Genomic DNA, 22,250 nt, shown 5'->3' with positions numbered 1-22,250 from the left:
GAATAACACCTTAAGACACAAATCAACCAAAACACTAATGTCACCTAGATACTCCATTGTCACCTCAAGTATCTGTGGGCATGATTATACGATATGCATCACACAATCTCAGATTCATCTATTCAACCAACACAAAGTACTTCAAAGAGTGCCCCGAAGATTCTAGCCGAGAGGCAAGAACGTGTGCCAACCCCTATGCATAGGTTCATCAGCGGAATCCGCATGTTGGCAACCAAAACATACATCAAGTGGCACATGATATCCCATTGTCACCACAGATAATTACGGCAAGACATACATCAAGTGTTCTCAAATAAAGACTCAATCCGATAAGATAACTTCAAGAGGAAAACTCAATTCATCACAAGAGAGTAGAGGGGGAGAAACATCATAAGATCCAACTATAATAGCAAAGCTCGGGATACATCAAGATCGTGCCATAGAGGGAACATGAGAGAGAACATGAGAGAGAGAGAGATCAAACACATAGCTACTGGTACATACCCTCAGCCTCGAGTGTGAACTACTCCCTCCTCGTTATGGAGAGTGTCAGGATGATGAAGATGGCCACCAGTGAAGGATCCCCCTTCGTCAGGGTGCCGGGAAGGGCTCCCGAGAGGTTTCTGGTGGCAACAGAGGCTTGCAGTGGCGGAACTCCCGATCTATCTTGATATTCAATGGTTTTAGGGTACGTAGGCTTATATAGGCGAAAGAACTCGGTCGGGGGGTGCTCGAGGGGTCCACGAGACAGGGGGGCGCACACAGTAGGGGGGGGTGGGCGGCCCCCTATCTCCTGGGCTCCTCGAGTATCTTCTGACGTGAACTCCAAGTCTCCAGGATGATAATCTTCCAAGAAATCACCTTGCCGAAGGTTTCATTCTGTTTGGACTCCGTCTGATATTTCTTTTCTTCGAAATACTGAAACAGGCAATAAAATAGCAATATGGGTTGGGTCTCTGGTTAATAGGTTAGTCCCAAAAGTAATATAAAAGTGTATAATAAAGCCCATAATCATTCTAAACAGATAATATAATAGCATGGAACAATCAAAAATTATAGATACGTTGGAGACGTATCAGAGATGCATAACAACAAGACAGGAGAGTGTGTCCACATACCCTCATAAACTGAAAGCCGAAGCGTTTAGTAACGCGGTTGATGTAGTCGAACGTCTTCACGATCCAACTGATCCAAGTACCGAACATACGGCACCTCCATGTTTAGCACACGTTCAGCACAATGACGTCCCTTGTGCTCTTGATCCAGTTGACGACGAGGGAGAGTTCCGTCAGCATGACGGTGATGATGAAGTTACCGGCACATGGCTTCACCTAAGCACTACGACGATATGACCGATGTGCTAAATTGTGGAGGGGGGCACCACACACGGCTAAAAGACTATCTGTTGTGCTTTGGGGTGCCCCTATCCACGTATATAAAGGAGGGAGAGGAGGAGGCCGGCGGCCAGGAGGGGCGCGCCTTAGGGGGATTCCCACTAGGAGTCCCAATCCTAGTTGGAGTCCCCTTCCTTTTCCAAGAGGGGGAGAGAGGGAAGGAGGAGGAGAGCGAGAAGGAAAGAGGGGGGTGTCGCCCCCTCCCTAGGCCAATTCGGACTTGCCATGGGGGGACGCGGCCACCATTGCGGCCCTCCTCTCCTTTCCACTAAGGCCCGTGATGGCCCACTACTTGCTCCCCCCCGGGGGGGGGGGGGTGCTGTAACCTCCCGGTACTCCGAAAAATACCCGAATCACTCCAGAATAATTCCGGTGTCCGAATATACCCTTCCAATATATCAATCTTTACCTCTCGACCATTTTGAGACTCCTCGTCATGTCCGTGATCTCACCTGGGACTCCGAATAAACTTTGGTCATTGAGGGAGTCCTGGATTAGGGGGTATCCCGACAACCGGACTATATCCTTTGGCCGGACTATTGGACTATGAAGATACAAGATTGAAGACTTCGTCCCGTGTCCGTATGGGACTCTCCTTTGCGTGGAAGGCAAGCTTGGCGATTTGGATGTTTAGATATCCTTCTCTGTAACCCTATCCCCCTCCGGTGTCTATATAAACTGGAGGGTTTAGTCCGTAGGACAACAACAATCATAATCATAGGCTAGCTTCTAGGGTTTAGCCTCTATGATCTCGTGGTAGATCAACTCTTGTAATACTCATATCATCAAGATCAATCAAGCAGGAAGTAGGGTATTATCTCCATCGAGAGGGCCCGAACCTGGGTAAACATCGTGTACCCAGCTTCTTGTTACCATTAGCCTTAGACACACAGTTCAGGACCCCCTATCTGAGATCCGCCGGGTTTGACACTGACATTGGTGCTTTCATTGAGAGTTACACATTATCGTTGCTATAAGGCGTGATGGCTCCTCCAATCATCAGCAACAATGCGATCCAGGCTGAGACTATTCTCCCCGGACAGATCTTCGTATTCGGTGGCTTCACACTGCGGGCCAACTCGCTTGGCCATCTGGAGCAGATCGACAACTACGCCCCTTGCCATTAGGTCAGATTTGGAAACTTGAACTACACGGCCGATATTCGCGGAGACTTGATCTTCGACAGATTCGAGCATGTGTCAGGAACGCCGAACTGTCACGACGTGCATGACTTAGATCTACCCTCGGATGGTATTCGGACTATTGCACATGCAGCAGCCCCGGCCTTTAATCCTGAGCAGATCGCGCCATCCGAGGACTGGCGGATGGACCCCGCCACGGAAACCGCACACTCATCGGCGTTGGAGCCAAACACAGGCTCCGCCTCTAAGGAAACCTGTGTCATCGGACCCCCGGACTTATCTCCGATCTCATGTTCCGGACCGCGTGCTTCGGTTCCTGTCGAATATGATTGGGCACCGATCATGGAGTTTACCTCCGCAGATATCTTTCAACACTCACCCTTGGGTGACATGCTGAATTCATTGAGGTCTCTCTCTTTATCAGGAGACTCTTGGCCGAACTATGTCCGGCTCTAGTGGGAAGCGGACGACGAAGAAATTCAGAACCCACCGACCACCCACTTAATAGCCACTGTCAACGACTTAACCGACGTGCTCGACTTCGACTCCGAAGACATCGACGGTATGAACGACGATGCGGGAGAAGAACAGGAACCACAGCCCACCGGGCGCTGGACAGCCACCTCATCATGTGATATATATATATATATATATATATATATATATATATATATATATATGGTGGATACCCCCAAAGAAAACAATGGTGAAGAGGCATCAAAGGATAATCCCCCAGGGAAGCAGTCAAAGCGTGGGCGTCATCGGCGGCACTCTAAGCCCCTCCACAGCAATGCCGGCACAGGAGACGATAGCAATCCGGATGGTGCCAACGACGAATACAACCCCGACCAGCCTAACTTCGAGCAGGCCGAACATGAGGATGGGCAAGCTAGCCTAGATGAACAGGCAACAGACGGAGACTTAGAGGAAGACTATCATATGCCTCTCTCCGAAGACGAGGTGAGCCTCGGCGACTATTTGCCACTCCACTTACACTACAATAAAATACACTTCCGTTATGATACGTGTTTGTCACAGTAGGTCGCGTTTTCTGTCATGCATGTACATCAATGACAAATTTATGACAGAATCAAGATAGTCATACATGTGCTGTCGTAGAAGTGTTCCATGACATTACCAAAATTATCATCACTGAAGTGTCCACTTCCATGACAATAAATCGCGCGTCACAGAAATGCTTTCGTCAAGGGTGACCGACACGTGGCATCCACCGTAACGGAATGCCGTTAAGCTATCGGGTCCGGTTTTGGATCCGATAACCCGTTAACAGCCCGAGCCAACGGGGATTTTCCACGTGTAAAATCATCATTGGCCACAGGAAACACGTGTTGCCTCACCGTTGGGACAGATGTCATCCACTCATTGGACAGGAGGCGCCTATGATAGGTCGACACGTGGCACGACCCAACAGTGTCCCATTCCGGTGAAAAAGGTCGGCCCAGTAAAAATTAGCAGGCCGTCCCATATAAGGCCTACTTGTGTCAGGTCCATTTAAGCCCACGGTCCATACGAGATGTGCCAATTCGGCCCGTCAACGACCCGTTAAAGATTTGACACCATTGCAGCCCATCGTCAGTTCGAGCCTGTTAACAGCCCGCTATATATTTCGGCTCAATATCGGCCCGATGAGATTTCGGCCTGTTAATGGGCCATTTAATGGATGGGCCAATTTTCAGGATGTACATCTTTCGGCCTTTTAGCGACCCATTTAAATGTTGGGCTAATTTCCGGCCCGGTGTGTCTTTCAGCCTGTTGACGGCCCATAAATCTGATGGGCCATTTGTAGTCGGACCTGAGTTTCGGCCTTTTAGCGGCCCATTTAAGTGTTGGGCCAATTTCTGGCCCGGTGTCACTTTCAGCCTGTTGACGGCTGTCGGTGTCAAAACCGGCGGATCTCGGGTAGGGGGTCCCGAACTGTGCGTCTAGGCAGATGGTAATAGGAGACTAGGGACACGATGTTTTACCCAGGTTCGGGCCCTCTTGATGGAGGTAAAACCCTACGTCCTGCTTGATTGATATTGATATTGTGGATGTTTACAAGAGTGGATCTACCACGAGATCAAGGAGGCTAAACCCTAGAAGCTAGCCTATGGTATGATTGTAATGGTTGTTGTTGTGTCCTACGGACTAGAGCCATCCGGTTTATATAGACACCGGAGAGGGCTAGGGTTACATAGAGTCGGTTACAATAGTAGGAGATCTACATATCCGTATCGCCAAGCTTGCCTTCCACGCCAAGGAAAGTCCCATCCGGACACGGGACGAAGTCTTCAATCTTGTATCTTCATAGTCTTGGAGTCCGGTCGATGATGATGATAGTCCGGCCGATGATGGTAGTCCGGCTATCCGGACACCCCCTAATCCGGGACTCCCTCAGTAGCCCCTGAACCAGGCTTCAATGATGATAAGTCCGGTGCGTATATTGCTTGGCATTGCAAGGCGGGTTCCTCCTCCAAACGATAGAAGATTGTGAACACCAGGATAGTGTCCGGCTCTGCAAAATAAATTCCACATTCCACCGTAGAGAGAATAATATATACACAAGTTCAATCTGCTGACGTTTTTTGCGGCATGACCTCACGCCACCACCAAGCCATTACTTGAATCTTTTTTACTCTACCACCTCAGCGCATTTAGCGAAGCGGTTTCCTTGGCACGTCTTGTCGAAGCAGAGATCGTGTTCCCCCTTAATCCGGGATTCTCATCAATACGGACATGGATAACCCAACCGCGCCATTGATGGTGACGCTTGGGGGATAAGCGAGTTTTACCAGGCTGGTGGGGGACGCGTAGACTCCGCCCGCCCATATAAGGGATAAGGATTCACCTTTTCACCTACGCCTTCTTCCTCCTTTGCTTATCCATTTCCGCGCACTCGAGCTCCAGCGCCCAAGCCCGCACATCTCGTCTCAACCTTCCCAAATCATGTCTGGAGCGGGAGGCAAGTGGATGACCTCCTCCGTTACGGAGGAGCACATCGAAAAACTGCGCAGCGCCGGCTACCTGTCCGACGACATTGCGCACCGGCTGCCCGACGAGCGGCAGCTCATCCCCACCCCCAGGCCCCATGAGAGGGTCGTTTTCCTTCCCCACTTCCTCTGCGGACTGGGCTTTCCACTTCACCCCTTTGTCCGGGGGCTCATGTTCTACTACGGCCTAGATTTCCATGATCTGGCGCCGAACTTCATCCTCAACATCTCGGCGTTTATCGTCGTGTGCGAGGCCTTCCTCTGCATCCAGCCCCACTTCGGCTTGTGGCTCAAGACCTTCAATGTCAAGCCGAAGGTAGTGAAGGGCACTCAAGCGGAGTGCGGAGGCGCCATGTTGGGCAAGATGCCCAACGTCCTTTGGTTCGAAGGGGCCTTCATGGAATCCGTCAAGGGGTGGCAATCGGGGTGGTTCTATATCACCGAGCCGCGCGACCCTACGTGGACGGCGGACCCTGAGTTCAGATATGGTATCCCCATGCAGCTCACCTCCTGGAAAGAGAAGGGCTTGCTGCGGGGCAGTTCGGAGGAGCTGACGGGACTCCAAGCCTGTATCCAGAAGCTGGTGAAGAAGCTCAGGCTGGTTAACGTGGTCCAAGTCATGCTCGTCCGCCGGATTCTCCCATGCCAGGAGCGGGCATTCAATCTGTGGGAGTTCGATCCGGAACAGCACCAGGCGCTGAGCGGGCTCTTCGACACGACGTACGAAGGTGCCTGGAGGGTGCTGTTTAAGGGCGCCGAAGCCCCCGCATCCGCGACTAAAGATCGCGGATTTCGCTCGCAACGTCAAGCCGACAAGGTAAGTGATTCTACCCCTTTACGGGACACTTGCTTTTCATAGTTTGACTCTATGCGGGTTTTAATTTCCCCTTTCCTTTGACAGGACTGGATGAGGAAGGCGGAGCAGATTATCTGCCCGGCTCCTATGCCAGAAAACCGAGTAGACGCCCATCAAGCGAGGTTGCTGGTTCCGGCACCGCACGTGGTGCCGGAGAAGAAGGCCAAGAAGGAGGCCACGGGTGCTCGAAAGAGTTCCCGTTTTCAGGTGTCCGACGACTCCGGGGCGGACTCCTCCCTCGAAAACGAGGAGGAGAAAGAGGACTCTCTCCCAGAGGAGGGAGAGAGGAAGAGGAAGGCTTCCCCAACAGGGGAGGCCGAAGGGTCCAAGAGGGGAAGGACTATTCCCCCGAACAACTCCGCCAACATCAACGTTGGCGAGGAAGAATGGCCTTCTAGGGTCAGGCCTCCGGCGAGATCGTAAGTATCCGGATTCCTGAATGATTTATAATTTCTGCCACATAGTGTCACTCTGCTGTCGCATGCTGCCTGTAGTCCATCCAATGATGATCTCCCCGCTTCATCGAGCGGGTCGTTGGCTCTGTCGGATGTAGACTCCATCCCGACCGCCTCCACCCCTCGCAACACCGAGGACGCCGAGGTGGGATCCCAAGAAGGGACCCATCAGGGGGAGGCTCCGGAGGCGCCACAAGGCGGCCTCCCGGACTTTGCGCCAGACTCCACATCAGAACCCGCAGTGGTTCCGGAGTCCGGCTGGCGGCCCCTTCGCATGAAGGGCAAGACCGTGACGCCGGCAGCTTCCGTCCAACCGGAGGCGCCGGACAATTTGTTGGAGGCGCTGCAGAGCGCTTCCATCGAGGAAGAACACTGCACTATTATGAGTGCGGTGATTCAGAAGGTACAGCTTGCCAAGAGCGGGCTGACCGAAGCCTGCAATAGCCTTCTATCAGGCTTTGAGGTAAGAAGTTAAAAATATGCAATGTAATACCGCATAGACAGTAGCCCCTGATGCTCGGTTCGGTGTTCGGAAAGAAAAGCCGGACTGAGGATCTGAAAAAAAGAAGATATACGCAGGGTTGCTAAAAAATTATGTCAATATGGGTTGCAGGCTGCGCTGCTGACCTCTGCCGCACTGACTGCGGAGGTCGGTGCTTTGAAGCAGGAGCTCGAGCGGTCCGAGCAAGAGCTCGGCCGCGCCAAGAAGCAGCTCCAGGACAAAGAAGGTGAGTAACACCACTTTGAACTTGTACCTTACAGAAAAGGATTTAGGTTGCAACAAAAAATAACAAGGATAACATGGGTACTGCAGGGGCCACGAACGAGGTGGCGACCCTGAAGGAGGCCGTGTCCGCGGCCGAACGCAATGCGGCCGCGGAACGGGCAGAGCGAGAAAAGCAGGAGGCGCGGGTGGCGGTGGTTCGGCAAGAGCTCCAGGCTCTCATGGAAAAGCATGAGAGTTTGGAGCGTGACTCAAAGACTCGAGAGTCCGAGCTTGCCTCGGCTCTCGAAAGTGCCAAAACTGCCAAGGCCGATGCCCATAAGTCCCTTCAGGAGATTGAGTTGGTGAGGAAGATAGCGGCGGGTAAGGCATTTTTCATGCAAAGCAAGCATGTGAATGTAAATTACGTGTTACTTACCCGAATTCGGAGCTCTCCAGGGGCGTTTGCAGATCTGCCTCGCAGCGTGTCTGATGCCGCCGCATTCTACCGAGCCGAGGAGGGGAGCTCAACGGAGAAGGTCTTCTGGTCTCAGTATGCTGAGGCCGGCCATCCGGTGCCCCCTAGCGACCAGCTGAAGCAGCTGGTCGAGCTCCACAAGGTGGCCGAGCAGGCCATGAAGGGCCTCATAGTCCGGCTGTGGCCTGGAGAGGCCATGCCTGGGAGCTACTTCGGCCTCGTGCGACGGTTGGTGGATGCGTGCCCCTGGGTGGAGGTTATCAAGCGCTCCGCCTGTATTGAAGGTGCTCGTCGGGCCCTTGCCCGCGCAAAGGTGCATTGGGGCAAGCTGGATGCGGAGAAGCTAATCACTGACGCGCCACCAGCGGGCAAGGAATATCGTATGCCCGAGATGTACTATAAGACTGTCCTGAAGGGTGCCCGCAAGATTGCGGATGAGTGCCCCAGGGATGTAATTATTGAGTAAATTCGCAATGTGTTATCCTGTGCGCTGAAAACTTTGTTCATATGCGCTAAGCAACGCTTGTTAATTTAAAATATTACCTTCTGTGCGGCCGTTTATTAAATCTGAGAGATGGCAAGTCGTCGGCTTCAGCCCCCATGCCACGAGTGCTGGGGTGTTCGGGATAAACTTGAGCACTCCTGTTCCCATTTTTGGGTCCATCTAGGGAGGTGCTCAACACAACGAACAAGGCAACCGGACTTATAGTGCTTGAACACTCTCACTTAGCCATAGAATTCTATAATTTTAAATTTCGGCGAAGCCCCTAGTATTCGGAAGACCGAATTTGGGGCGCTATCCACGCCTTCGTCGGACATTATCCGGTACTTCGCTCGAAGCGGCGTAGGTCTTTAAGGACCCGAAAAGACCTCTCGAACAGCGACCAGTCTCTCGCCTTATCATGACGGTCAGTTTTAGCTTTCTCCACTGAGGCGTTAACCCGACTCAACCGGGGCGCAATCACAGTGGTTCTCCCAGTGCTACCTTAGCCGATAGAACGGAACGTAAGGTGCCAAACATGGGAGCCGGGCAAACCCAACTATTGACCCAAGACATGATTCGGAGCCGATTCATATAATGCTATAAGTTCGGGGTGCCGCACTTGTGAAAGTGTGCGGACTTTATCACACCATAATGCGGGGAACATAAGCCCCTGGTGTATTTGGCCGTACCAAAATGTACGGATGCAACATGTCGTAAATGAACATATATATATAAGGTAATGCAATTATGGGCAAAAAGTGCTGCATTGTATTCGAGAAGATTTGCTATGAGTGCGGAATGATACAAATAGTGCGGAAAGCAAGGGATTGGATGAATTAAAGGCGTCTCCCTCCAGGGGTAGGCCGCGGAATGGTGTATTTAACAAATTTAATGCTCGTAATGGAGACCACCTGAGTGTTCGTCGCAGCCTTTGTCCCTCCCTGGCTGTTGCATCATGAGTTCGGCAGGTTCGCCGCCAGACAGAGTTCTGTATAAAAAAGAGAGAAATAAAAGATAAAAAGAGCGACACACTTGGGAGCACCCTGGGTCTGTTGTGGTTGTGCCTCTCCCCCTATGCCCATGGTATCTCCAGGGCGTAATTATGTACGCGGAGAGTTTGTCTTACAATTGTGCGAGGGCTGGGGTTGAGGCCGCATTGCTACGCGTGCTCGGAACGTGCCAGGTGGTCTTGGTTGATGTTGCTCCGGGCGCGTTTGGCCGTCTCCGGTCGTTTAACGGCCGGACTCGAAAATTGCCTTAAAAGGCTGCTCTGTACTTCTGCCGCGAGAGTCGCTGTATGTTCCTCCGTTCGGAGGGAGCGTTCCGTGTTTCCATTGACCGTGATGACTCCACGAGGGCCTGGCATCTTGAGCTTAAGGTATGCATAATGCGGCACCGCGTTGAATTTTGCGAACGCGGTTCGTCCGAGCAGAGCGTGATAGCCACTGCGGAATGGGACTATGTCGAAGATTAACTCGTCGCTTCGGAAATTATCCGGGGATCCGAAGACCACTTCCAGTGTAATTGAGCCAGTACAACTGGCCTCGACACCTAGTATGACACCTTTGAAGGTTGTCTTTTAGGTTTAATCCTTGAAGGGTCTAAGCCCATCTTTCACACTGTATCCTGATAAAGCCGGTTCAGGCTACTGCCGCCGTCCATCAGGACTCTCGTGAGGTGAAATCCATCGACGATTGGGTCTAAAACCAATGCGGCGAATCCGCCATGGCGAATACTGGTCGGATGGTCTCTTCGATCGAAAGTGATCGGGCAAGAGGACCATGGGTTGAATTTTGGGGCGACTGGCTCCATCGCGTATACGTCCCTTAGTGCACGCTTCCGCTCCCTCTTGGGTATATGCGTTGCGTATATCATGTTTACCGTCCGAACTTGAGGGGGGAATCCCTTTTGTCCTCTGTTGTTCGGCGGCCGGGTCTCTTCCTCGTCATCGCTGTGTAGCCCCTTGTCATTGTTTTCGGCGATTAATTTGCCTGCCTGCTTGAATACCCAACAATCTCTGTTGGTGTGGTTAGCTGGCTTTTCGGGGGTTCCATGTATTTGACAGGAGCGGTCGAGTATTCGGTCCAAATTGGACGGGCCCGGAGTGGTTCTTTTGAATGGCTTCTTCCGTTGACCGGGCTTGGAGCCTCGGAATCCGGCGTTGACTGCCGTATCCTCATTGCTGTCGCCGTTAATGCGGCGTTTGTTTTTGTTTCGACGCGACCTGCCATTGCGGTCCTTGGTATCCGGACTGCCAGCGTTTTTGCTGAGGTTGTTGCTGCGAGCTAGCCAGCTATCCTCTCCCGCACAGAAGCGGGTCATGAGTGATGTGAGGGCTGCCATGGATTTCGGCTTTTCCTGTCCTAGGTGCCGGGCCAGCCACTCGTCGCGGATGTTATGTTTGAAGGCAGCGAGGGCCTCTGCATCCGGACAGTCGACGATTTGATTTTTCTTTGTTAAGAACCGTGTCCAGAATTGCCTGGCCGATTCGTCTGGCTGCTGGATTATGTGGCTTAGGTCATCTGCGTCCGGTGGTCGCACATACGTGCCCTGGAAGTTGTCGAGGAATGCGGCTTCCAGGTCTTCCCAGCATCCAATTGACTCTGCGGGCAGGCTGTTAAGCCAATGCCGAGCTGGTCCTTTAAGCCTGAGCGGGAGATATTTGATGGCATGAAGATCGTTGCCGCGGGCCATATGTATATGGAGGAGATAATCCTCAATCCAAACCGCGGGGTCTGTTGTGCCATCGTAGGATTCGATATTAACGGGTTTAAACCCTTCAGGGATTTGATGATCCATTACTTCGTCAGTGAAGCATAGTGGGTGTGCGGCGCCTCTGTATTGAGCAATATTGCGACGTAGCTCGAGAGAGCGTTGTCTGCTGTGTTCGGCCCGGCCGTAATTGTTGTATCCGGCGCGACGGTATTCGTCGTGGGTCTTGAGGCGCCCACGTGATCCATAAATAGATCTGGATTGTCTTGCCTTATCCTCCAATATATCTCGCAAGTCCGGCGCATTCCCCCGTGGCTTCATGCTTTTTGAGCGGTGCCGGGGTATGGTTTTGGTGGAGGGCTTGCACGCCTCTCTGTCGCGGCCACGAGGTGGTCGGTCTGCCGTATTGTGCGCTGGTGATGCAGGTTCGTACGCTTCCTCCTCTAGTCGGGGGAGCAACTTGCACTTTGGGTAACTTTTGGAGGGGCGTTCGAGTTCATACTCTTCGGCCGCGAGGACCTCGGTCCATCTGTCAGCCAGTAGGTCTTGATCAGCTTGAAGCTGTTGCTTCTTTTTCTTTAGGCTGTTTGCCGTGGCCATTAGCCTGCGTCTGAAACGCTCTTGTTCGACGGGATCCTCAGGCACGACGAATTCATCATCGTCGAGGCTCGCCTCGTCTCCGGAGGGAGGTAAGTAATTATCATCCTCGACCTCTTCGTCTGCCGCCCTCTCGTGGGGGCTTGCTTCTGCCTCCTCCTGCGCTGGATCATGCTGGAGGGGGTTGTCTTCGGCACTTTCTGGGGTGTTATTATCTCCTGTGCCGGAATCTCTATTCTTGCTGTGGCGGGATTTAGAGCGGTGCCGCTGATGTCGGCGCTTGGGCTGTTTCTTTAAGGAATCGGCCTCCGTTGCTTCTTCGCCGTCCCCATCTTTTGGGGTGTCCACCATATATATGTCGTATGACGAGGTGGTCTTCCAGTGTCCTGTAGGCACTGGTTCTTGATAGTCTCCGGCATCGTCGTCCATATCGTCGATGTCTTCGGAGTCGTAGTCGAGTACGTTGGTTAGATCGTCGACGGTGGCTACGAAGTGGGTGGTGGGTGGGCTCTGAATTTCTTTGTCGTCCGCGTCCCAACCATCCTGGCCGTAGTTCGGCCAGGGCTCTCCGGATAGCGAGAGATGCTTCAGTGAATTTAAGATATCGCCAAAGGGTGAGTGCTAAAAGATGTCCGCAGCAGTGAATTCCATGATCGGCGCCCAGTCGGATTCGACTGGCAGGGGCGCAGGAGGTTCGGAGTCCGGCAGAGAGTCCGGCACCTCGGAGTCATGAGCTTTATGCGGGACAAGGTAAGTGTTCGGCTCCATTGCCATGGAAGTTGCAGCTCCCGAGACGGTGTCCAGCCATCCGTCCTCGATCTGTGCGATCTGCTCCGGACTATGGGTCGGAGCGGATTCGTGTGCGGCCTCCAAGGTGCTGTCCGGCGGCAGAGTTAGGTCGTGCCCATCGTGACAGCGCGGCACACTCGGCTATGGCTCAGATCCATCGAAGATCAAATCCACGCGGATATCGGTCATGAAGTTTAGGCTTCCAAACCTGACCTGACGGCCAGGGGCGTAGCTTTCGATCTGCTCCAGATGGCCAAGTGAGTTGGCCCGCAGTGCGAAGCCGCCGAATACGAAGATCTGTCCAGGGAGAAAAGTCTCACCCAGGACTGCGTCGTTGTCGATTGAAGAGGCCATCAAGTCTATCGGTGGCGACACAGAGGAACTCTCAATGAAAGCACCAATGTCGGTGTCAAAACCGGTGGATCTCGGGTAGGGGGTCCCGAACTGTGCGTCTAGGCAGATGGTAACAGGAGACTAGGGACACGATGTTTTACCCAGGTTCGGGCCCTCTTGATGGAGGTAAAACCATACGTCCTGCTTGATTGATATTGATATTGTGGATATTTACAAGAGTGGATCTACCACGAGATCAAGGAGGCTAAACCCTAGAAGCTAGCCTATGGCATGATTGTAATGGTTGTTGTTGTCTCCTACGGACTAGATCCATCCGGTTTATATAGACACCGGAGAGGGCTAGGGTTACATAGAGTCGGTTACTATAGTAGGAGATCTACATATCCGTATCGCCAAGCTTGCCTTCCACGCCAAGGAAAGTCCCATCCGGACATGGGACAAAGTCTTCAATCTTGTATCTTCATAGTCTTGGAGTCCGGTCGATGATGATGATAGTCCGGCCGATGATGGTAGTCCGGCTATCCGGACACCCCCTAATCCGGGACTCCCTCAACGGCCCATAAATCAGTTGGGCCATTTGTATTCGGGCCTGAGTTTTGGCCTTTTAGTGACACATTTAAGTGTTGGGCCAATTCCCGGTCCTGTGTGCCTTTCGGCCTGTTAACGGACCATAAATGAGTTGGGCCATTTCCAGTCAGACCTTAGTTTTGGCCTTTTAACGGCCCATGCCTGTCATGGTCCAATACCAGCCCGGTTTCTCTTTCGGCCTGCTAAAGGCCCACAACACAGCTAGGCCATTTATAATACGACCTGACTTTCAGCCTCTTAGCGGCCCATGCTCTTCATGGTCCACTACAAGCCTGCTGTCTCTTTCGGCCTGCTAAAGGCCTACAGTATAGTTGGGTCATATGTAGCCCAAACTTAGTAACGGCCTGTTAACGGCCCATGAAATAAATTGGTGCTACCTGTTGCCCGCTTCGATGTCGGCCTGTTAACAACCCGGGAGGTAAGAGGGCCGACCATTAACTTTCGGCCTAGTAACGGCCCATTAACTTAATGGGCCCACTAAAGTTCGTACATGTCTTTAGGCCAAATTAGATAATTTGAGCCCATTACGACAAGCAATTATGCACAGGACCAAAACCGATCAAGCAAAGGTATGGGATACAGGGAATAACGTTGCACATCCGGCATATATTACAAGAAATTACATCCACTGGGCAATCAAAGATTGATGCCAGTTCAAATAAATGAGCAGTACCTAACCATCTACAACGTCACAATCTGCAGCCTCAGCACAGATGACGCCCATAAGCATGTGGGCAAGTTCTTGCTGCTTTGCTACACTGTCTCTAAAAACATTGATCAGTTGTTGTGTTGCACGACTCTGCACCTCTGATTGATCCACCATTTCCATCATTGCTTCAGCCATTAATTGGTTCACAAACATACATTTATTCCATTGCATTTGAGGCAGAGGATACTAAACAGATTCAGATGGATTTTGGCAGGCTTGTATTATTGATAGTAGAGAGTGTCTCGACCACTGCATCATAACATAAATTAGGACAGGAACCAAACATATTAATCATGAGTTATTGCCATATTACCTGGCCTAGATTTACTGGAAAGAAACAATGGGGTTGCCTTGCTGTTTTCAGAGTTTGTCTTCTTATCTTCAGCAGCCTGCACAAAATTAACACACTAGCATTGCTATCATTGGCCAAGTTAGATAATAGGAAAGGAACATTGACACAACAAACATTTGGAAAACTAGCCTACACCAAATTAACACAATATGGCACAGGTATCATCAGCCAGGTAAGGTAGTACGAAAGCAACATTGACACAATGAATGAATGGGCAACCAGAGAAGCACTACAATTTAGTAATGTGCGTGATATGAGATAGTACATTCATGCAGCTCAGTATGTAAAACTACTAGGCAGTTTTCCTTACAAAAATTAACATTGGCGCCTTTAACATTTTGCTACAACTAATTTTAAATCAGATAAAGGTTAGATTCACATCGATTAACAAAATACATGTTGATGTAAAAATATAGTGATATACAACAGGTACTTAAATCAGCATTGGAGCACAGAGAATTCCCGCAAGATATTTTCCTCGAATACGATCCCAATGGAGGAAGTCTTCTATCGTTTAACCTTATTTTCTAAAAGAGAGATGGGTAAGAAACATGTATAAAATATGATCAGAATGCTACAAAATTTCATGATGCGAGGATACGCACACGCTTCTTAGAATGGAGTTGACATTCTTTTGCTGGACTGGAGCGAACTAGTTCTTTAGTCACTGGAATCTGCTTATTATCAGTGGGAGTTGAGTTTCTCTATGCTGGAGCAGTATCTATGAAAAATGGAGTTGGTTTATTATCTCCTAGTGTTTGGATCTTTTGCAAAGACATGGTTTGTAACCCGTCAGATTCTAACATAGCCATCTTCCCTTTGCATGCCTTATATAGAAGAATGGTGATTCAGTTATAAAACATGCTACAACAGAGATGGAATAGGTACTGAAGAATAGAAAGGCATGACATATTGACATGTATTCCCTCCATCCGGAAATAAACGGATGGGTCTAGGCATATTTCAGTTCTAGATTCATCCATTTTTATCCATTTCTGCGACATTTAATCAGGACGGAGGGAGTATGATGTAAGAGCTAGGGATACGATAGGACAACATAGTAAAAAAACACTGTAAAACCCACTACAGAACCAAAGTATTCAAACCCACTGATATGATATAATACACTCATGCAGCTTAGGATGCAAGACTACCACGCAGTTTTCTTTACAAAAATCAATATTGTGGCCTTTAATCATACATTTTGCTACAACTAAATTTAGATCAGATAAAGGTTGAATTCACACCAATTAACAAAATACATGCTTATGTAAAAATATAGTGATATACAACAGGTACTTACATCTACATTGGAGCATAGAGAATTCCTGCAAGAACTCTTTCCTCATAAACGATACCATTGCAGAAATTCTTCTATCTGTTAATCTTATTTTCTAAAAGAGAGATGGGTTAGAAACATGTAGAAAATATGATCAACATGCTATAAAATCTCATGATGCAAGGATACGCACACGCTTCTTAGAATTGAGTTGACATATTTTTGCTGGACTGGAGCGGACTAGTTCTTTGGCCACTGGAATCTGCTTATTATCAGTACGAGTTGGGTTTCTCTGTGCTGGAGCAGTATCTATAAAAACTGGAGTTGGTTTATTATCTCCTCGCGTTTCGATCTTTTGCAAAGGCCTTGTTTGTAACCCTTCAGATTCTAACATAGTCGTCTTCCCCTTGCATGCCTTGTATATAAGAATGGTGCTTTAATTATAAAACATGCGATGGCAGAGAGATGGAATAGGTACTGAAGAATAGAAAGGGATGACATATTGACATGTATTCCTTCCATCCGGAAAAAAATGGATGGGTCTAGGCGTATTTCAGTTCTAGATACATCCTATTTTATCCATTTCGGCAACATGTAATCCGGACGGAGGGAGTATGGTGTAAGAGTTAGGGATACGACAGGACAACACAGCAAAAAAAACACTAGTTGAATGTAAAACTATATGCTAGCGGAATACGTACAGAAATAACTAAGGCAACATACACATGTATGATTGGGAAAATAAGATGGCATTGCAACAGAGCACTAGAACATCACTTCAATGTAAAAAAACATGGTATGGCAGACAGATGAAGTACATACTGATGAATAACAATGCATAAGATATTCAGAAGCATGATGTCCAAATTAAGCAGATGGCATTGCGATAGAGTAGAATGACAGTACTTGAATTTGAAAACATGTTATCATGAATGGAATAGGTACTGAAAAACAGGAAGGCATGACATATTTACATGCATGATCATCATGCTAAGCACATGGCATTGCAACAGAGTAGATACACTCCAGGACATTATATGCATGTTGTACCCATATCACAGGCCAAGTTAGAGCAAGGAACTTGTGGGGTGAAGAGGATTCATCATCTTTCTGCAAGTCTTCTGAAGAACTGCCTTTACATGTTCCATCATATTGGGTATCATTGGCATCAAGTTTATTGGCCTTTACATTGCTTCGTGAGATTCTTGTGGATATATTAGTGTGTGCAATTATATCTGACATTCATGGAAGACAACTAGTAGTTAGATTTATGTAATGAGTGCCTGTAGGAGACGACATAAATAGTAGGACTAGGGTTAACTAGCAGCAACAAGTCTCATAAACTAAAGGGAGAACACGGATGAAAGCTACAGAATATGTATCGTTTGTACTCGAGATTAACTAGATGGCACACAAAAGTATTAAAGAACAACATAGGTAATACTAGAAGTGGTATAATACTATAATCACCAGCCTGTGGGATAGCATTGGCTCATGGATGATAACTATGGAACAGTGTTACCTAAAGAACAAGTATCTTAGTTGAACTATGGAACAGCGTGAACTCCTGAATAAGACCCGTAAGAGATCAGCATGAATATACAGTGGAATGTGATGATCTATTTTCCATGCTTAGATGAATAACAACGCCATAAATGTTGCACACAAGTAAGATGAGGGTACAACCTATCTGGCTGCCATCCATAAGAGTGAGCATCATGTGTTGACTTGTCGATGGCCCTGCAGTTGTTGTGGCTATCCATGTCGGGCACGCGCATTCGATGCAGGGAACTATTGAGTGGGGACTATAGCTCCCTTCTGGTGTATGCTTCCCTTGTTGGAGCAGCTGCGGTGAGTCGGAAGACGGTGTGTCTAAAGATGCAGATAACGCATAATGTTAAGAACGACATATCTCTTTGATCTGAAGAAATACACTAAGAGATCAACAGCAAGGTATGAGAGTGGTCATAAGTCTATTGACTGAAGACTAAATTGGGGTCACACGATTTTATTTTATTTTGGTACTATCTGGTCTACGCTGGATGGCTTGATGGCCGTCTTGTGCCTCCGGGCTGACACTGTTTGGAATCTTCCTCGAAGAGCCAGAGACCAACGGCAGAGTAGCCTGCCCCCGCCATTCGTGGCCCCGGCCAAAACCCCGCTCCCCGCCCCACCGCACTGCCGTGGTTGCGTCGCCACCGGGCCAATCCACAAAGACTCCCCGTCATCCAGATCCGGCGGCAGCAGTACCTTCAACCCACGCAACTCTAAAAGATAGCCATCTAAGCGCTGCTTCCGCGGCGAACTTGCTGCTCCGCATCCTTACGTTAGACACCATCCAACCGGCAGCCTAGGAGCTCCGCCGCCTCGAGGGGTGCTGCTTCCCATTGGGAATCGATTCTTCCAGAATAAAAATTCAGACAAATGACGCTTAAATAAAGTGATTTGAGATGAGGGTGCGACGTATCTGGCGGCATGGTGAAGTAGGCAGGTCCAGCTGCCCAGTCGGTGAGGCCAGCGTGGTTGCGGTGGCGACCGGCGGCAGGGAAAGAGCGATGTCGCGATGGTCAACGGCTACACGGAAGCAGCGCCAGGACTCTGGAAGGATCCGAAGTTGGAGCTGCTCCGGCACCGTGAACAAGGGCGGGGGTGAATCAGCTCCGGTATGGTTCACGCGGCCATTGTCGAGGCAGCACTAGCAGCACAGAGTAAGAGGCACATGGCCCAGTGCACAACGGCAAATGGACAGCATCTCCGGCATTAGGGAGGAGGGCGGCTATGAAATTGGTGCGGTGGGGGCGCCATGGAGGTGGGGCTGAGGTTTCGCGGCTCGGGAGAAGGGAGCTTCCCGGGGAGAAGGTGATTTGGCGCCCACGAGGTATGAATGGGGGCGGGCGGGGCGGAGGGGGGGGGATTGGGAGGGGAGTGGAACCATGTCTTACGGACGCATTTGTTTGAAATGTGAGGGGGATTTACAGTTCTACCCTTGCCTATAGGCTTCTCGGCTTGGGCCTGTATACTGAGGGTCGGGGATAGTAGAGTAACTTTGCTTCTCCCCAAATAGTGGGCTGGAGCGATTTCGGGCGAGGAGGGCGTGTTTTGAATATAGTGGGCGTGAGCGATTTCGGGCGAGGAGAGCGTGTTTTGAAATAGTGGGCGCGAGCTATTTCAGGCGAGGAGAGCGTGTTTTGCCGACCATGGTTTATGAATTATTCGGCACATGTCATTTCGGCCGAGGAGAAGGCACGCTTGGATGAAGTTACGAACCTACCCTCGATGTACAACGGGCCAATTGATGCGTGTCCCACATAGGACGGTAATTTCGCGTCTCCCATTTATTTGCTCGGGCGAATTCCACCGAGCAGAGAGGATGTTTAACGGTTCGTTCAAATTTTGGGAGAACGAGCATCCACGTGTACCTTACCAAGTCGATTCGAATCAAATTTTGAAATATTAGCTTGCCACTTCTTTTTTAGATGGAGAGATGATGCTCGGGAGTAATGTGTTTTTACATGCTCGTTGCTAGCGATTTACTATGTGACAAATAGTTGACCCACTCAAAAATGTGAATCAAACCCAAAATGAAATATCTCGATTCAATGAAATAGCTCGTTCAGTAGGTCAAAATAGTGAACTAAATACAAAATTGAACACCTCAATCGAGTAGCATGTTGTACAGTATTATAGTACTCCATGAACATCTTGAAAGTCAAATTAATGAACTTGTTTGATATACGCATATATCCGTTCATGTGTGGATTGCAGACAACATGTTCTCCAATCTAAATATTTGAATGCAAGTTTATATCAAAACATGGTTTATATCAGTCATTGATGCATAAAATGCGACCTCCCCCTCTCCCGGACTCCAGTTCTCTCTCTCTCTCTCCCTCTCTCTCTCTCTCTCTCTCTCTCTTGCCGACAATCTTCAATTCTGTCGCATGCATCCGACACAAAAACCTTGTTGGTCCCTCTCCCTTTCTCTCCATCTCTCTCTCTCTCTCTTTGTGTGTGTGTGTGTGGGGGGGTCTTTCTAGTTCACATGCATATATACAGGATCTATAGGTCTCTCTTGCACACTATGTATGATACTCAAGCTAGTCCAAGCTAGATATCTTGGGTGCACTCATCGTACGCACACAAATTCCTTGGCTCTTTGCCCGTAACTCTCTCACACACCACTATGTCGTCTCAAAGCTCTTCCCCCCTCTCTTAAACTCTCCATCCACCTGGGTCACACATACACATGCATATCTCACTCGCACTCGATAGGACCATCTAAAACTCTATCTCTCTCCCTCGTTCTCTCTCAATCTCACACGCACACACAAACACAATCTCATGCCCAGCTAGCCAAGTATGATGGTCTCTCACTCAATTGTAGGCACACGCAGTCCCCCCTATATGTATATGACTAGCTAATCTTAGTCTCCATCACAAACATGTGCATGGTCTATCTCGATTTCTCTCGGGGCATCTTTCTATCGCGCACGCACTCCCTCGATCTCCCACCCATATAGTCCCCTCACGATCTCGAGGGGATCTCTCTATCACAAACACACCCTCTCTCCCTCCCCATGCGTCCATGCCATCCATGTGTCCCTCTAGACCTTTTTTCCTTGTTGGCCAGATCTCTATTGGACATGTGCTACAGGGGTGTTGAAAGTGCTAGTTATCGACTAGAGGGGGGGGGGGTGAATAGGCGATTTTTATCAAAGTCTTCAAAACGTGGAAGTTTCGAAGACAAACAATACAAATGACCTAATTGATATGCAGCGGAAGATAAACTACAACAAGCAAGCCATAGTCAAGTATGCAATAGTGTTAACGTACGAAGACTAATAGCAGCTAGGTAGTAGGATCAGGATGGAGGATAGTATGAAGCTAATCAACAATAGTAGTCAAGCAATGAAGTCAACTGGATAAGACAGATAAGAAATGACTTCACGAAGACAAACTCAAAGTAAAGGAGGGAAGAGATAGAACCAGCCACTTGTTGAAGACACAGGATTTGTTGGACCAGTTCCAGTTGCTGTGACAACTGTACGTCTGGTTAGGGAGGCTGAGATTCAACTTAGAAGACCGTGTCTTCACCTTATTCCCCTTGAGCTAAGGACACACAGTCCTCGCCCAATCACTCTGGTAAGTCTTCAAGGTAGACTTCCAAACCTTCACAGACTTCGTTCACCCGACAATCCACAATGACTCTTGGATGCTCAGAACGCGACGCCTAACCGGCTGGAGGATACACAGTCCTCAAGTGTAATAAGTCTTCAGGTCACACAGACAGAAAGACTTCAGTGATGCCTAACACTCTTTGGCTCTGGGTGTTTGGGCTTTGTCCTCGCAAGGATTTCTCTCTCAAAGGCTTCGAGGTGGGTTGCTCTCAAAACGACAAAAGCCGTAAACTAACTCTGAGCAGCCACCAATTTATGGTGTAGGGGGTGGGCTATTTATAGCCACAAGGCAACCCGACCTGATATGTCCGAAATGACCCTGGGTCACTAAGGAACTGACACGTGTTCCAACGGTCAGATTTCAAACACACACGGCAACTTTACTTGGGCTACAAGCAAAGCTGACTCATCCAGCTCTGGATAAGATTTGCTCTCATTGTCTTCGCTCGAAGACATAGGATTTGGGTTGAGCATCACTTCAGTCACTCTGACTTAGTTCACTTGGACCCCACTTAACAGTACGGTGGTTCCTATGACTCAACAAAGAAGAAAAGGAAACAACGAAACAACTCAGTCTTCGCGCTCCATAGTCTTCACTCAATGTCTTCTCATGTCATAGACTTCAGTGTGAATATCTTCACACACCACCATTGTCTTCAATGTCTTCATACATTTTTAGGGGTCATCTCCGGTAGGTAAACCGAATCAATGAGGGACACTACCTGCGTTATCCTGCAATTCTCACAAACGCATTAGTCCCTCAACCAACTTTGTCGTCAATACTCCAAAACCAACTAGGGGTGGCACTAGATGCACTTACAATCTCCCCCTTTTTGGTGATTGATGACAAACTGGTTGAAGTTTTCAACGGGAAAGAAGTATGTGAAATTGTAAAGGATAGCGTATTGTCTTCATAAGTGGCAAGGGCTCCCCCTGAAGATGTGCATATAAATAATTTGCTTTTGGAATGCAAATGCACATGGCAGGTTGTACTTGTGGAGATCCTCTTCAACTTATGAAGATAATTCATCATGCATGAAATGATATAGCTAAGAGAATGACATGCATAATGAAAAATGGACGTCTGCTAAATGATCTAAGTGCGGAAGTTATCATCGCACGTGGAAACGCAAATAAGTAGCAGACGACCATCAAGTTTAAGTGTTACAACTCAAGGGACGAAATGTATCA

The sequence above is a fragment of the Triticum aestivum genome, chromosome 2B (assembly GCF_018294505.1).
Source record: "Triticum aestivum cultivar Chinese Spring chromosome 2B, IWGSC CS RefSeq v2.1, whole genome shotgun sequence".
NCBI lineage: Eukaryota > Viridiplantae > Streptophyta > Magnoliopsida > Poales > Poaceae > Triticum > Triticum aestivum.
Note: the sequence above shows the minus strand (reverse complement) of the source record.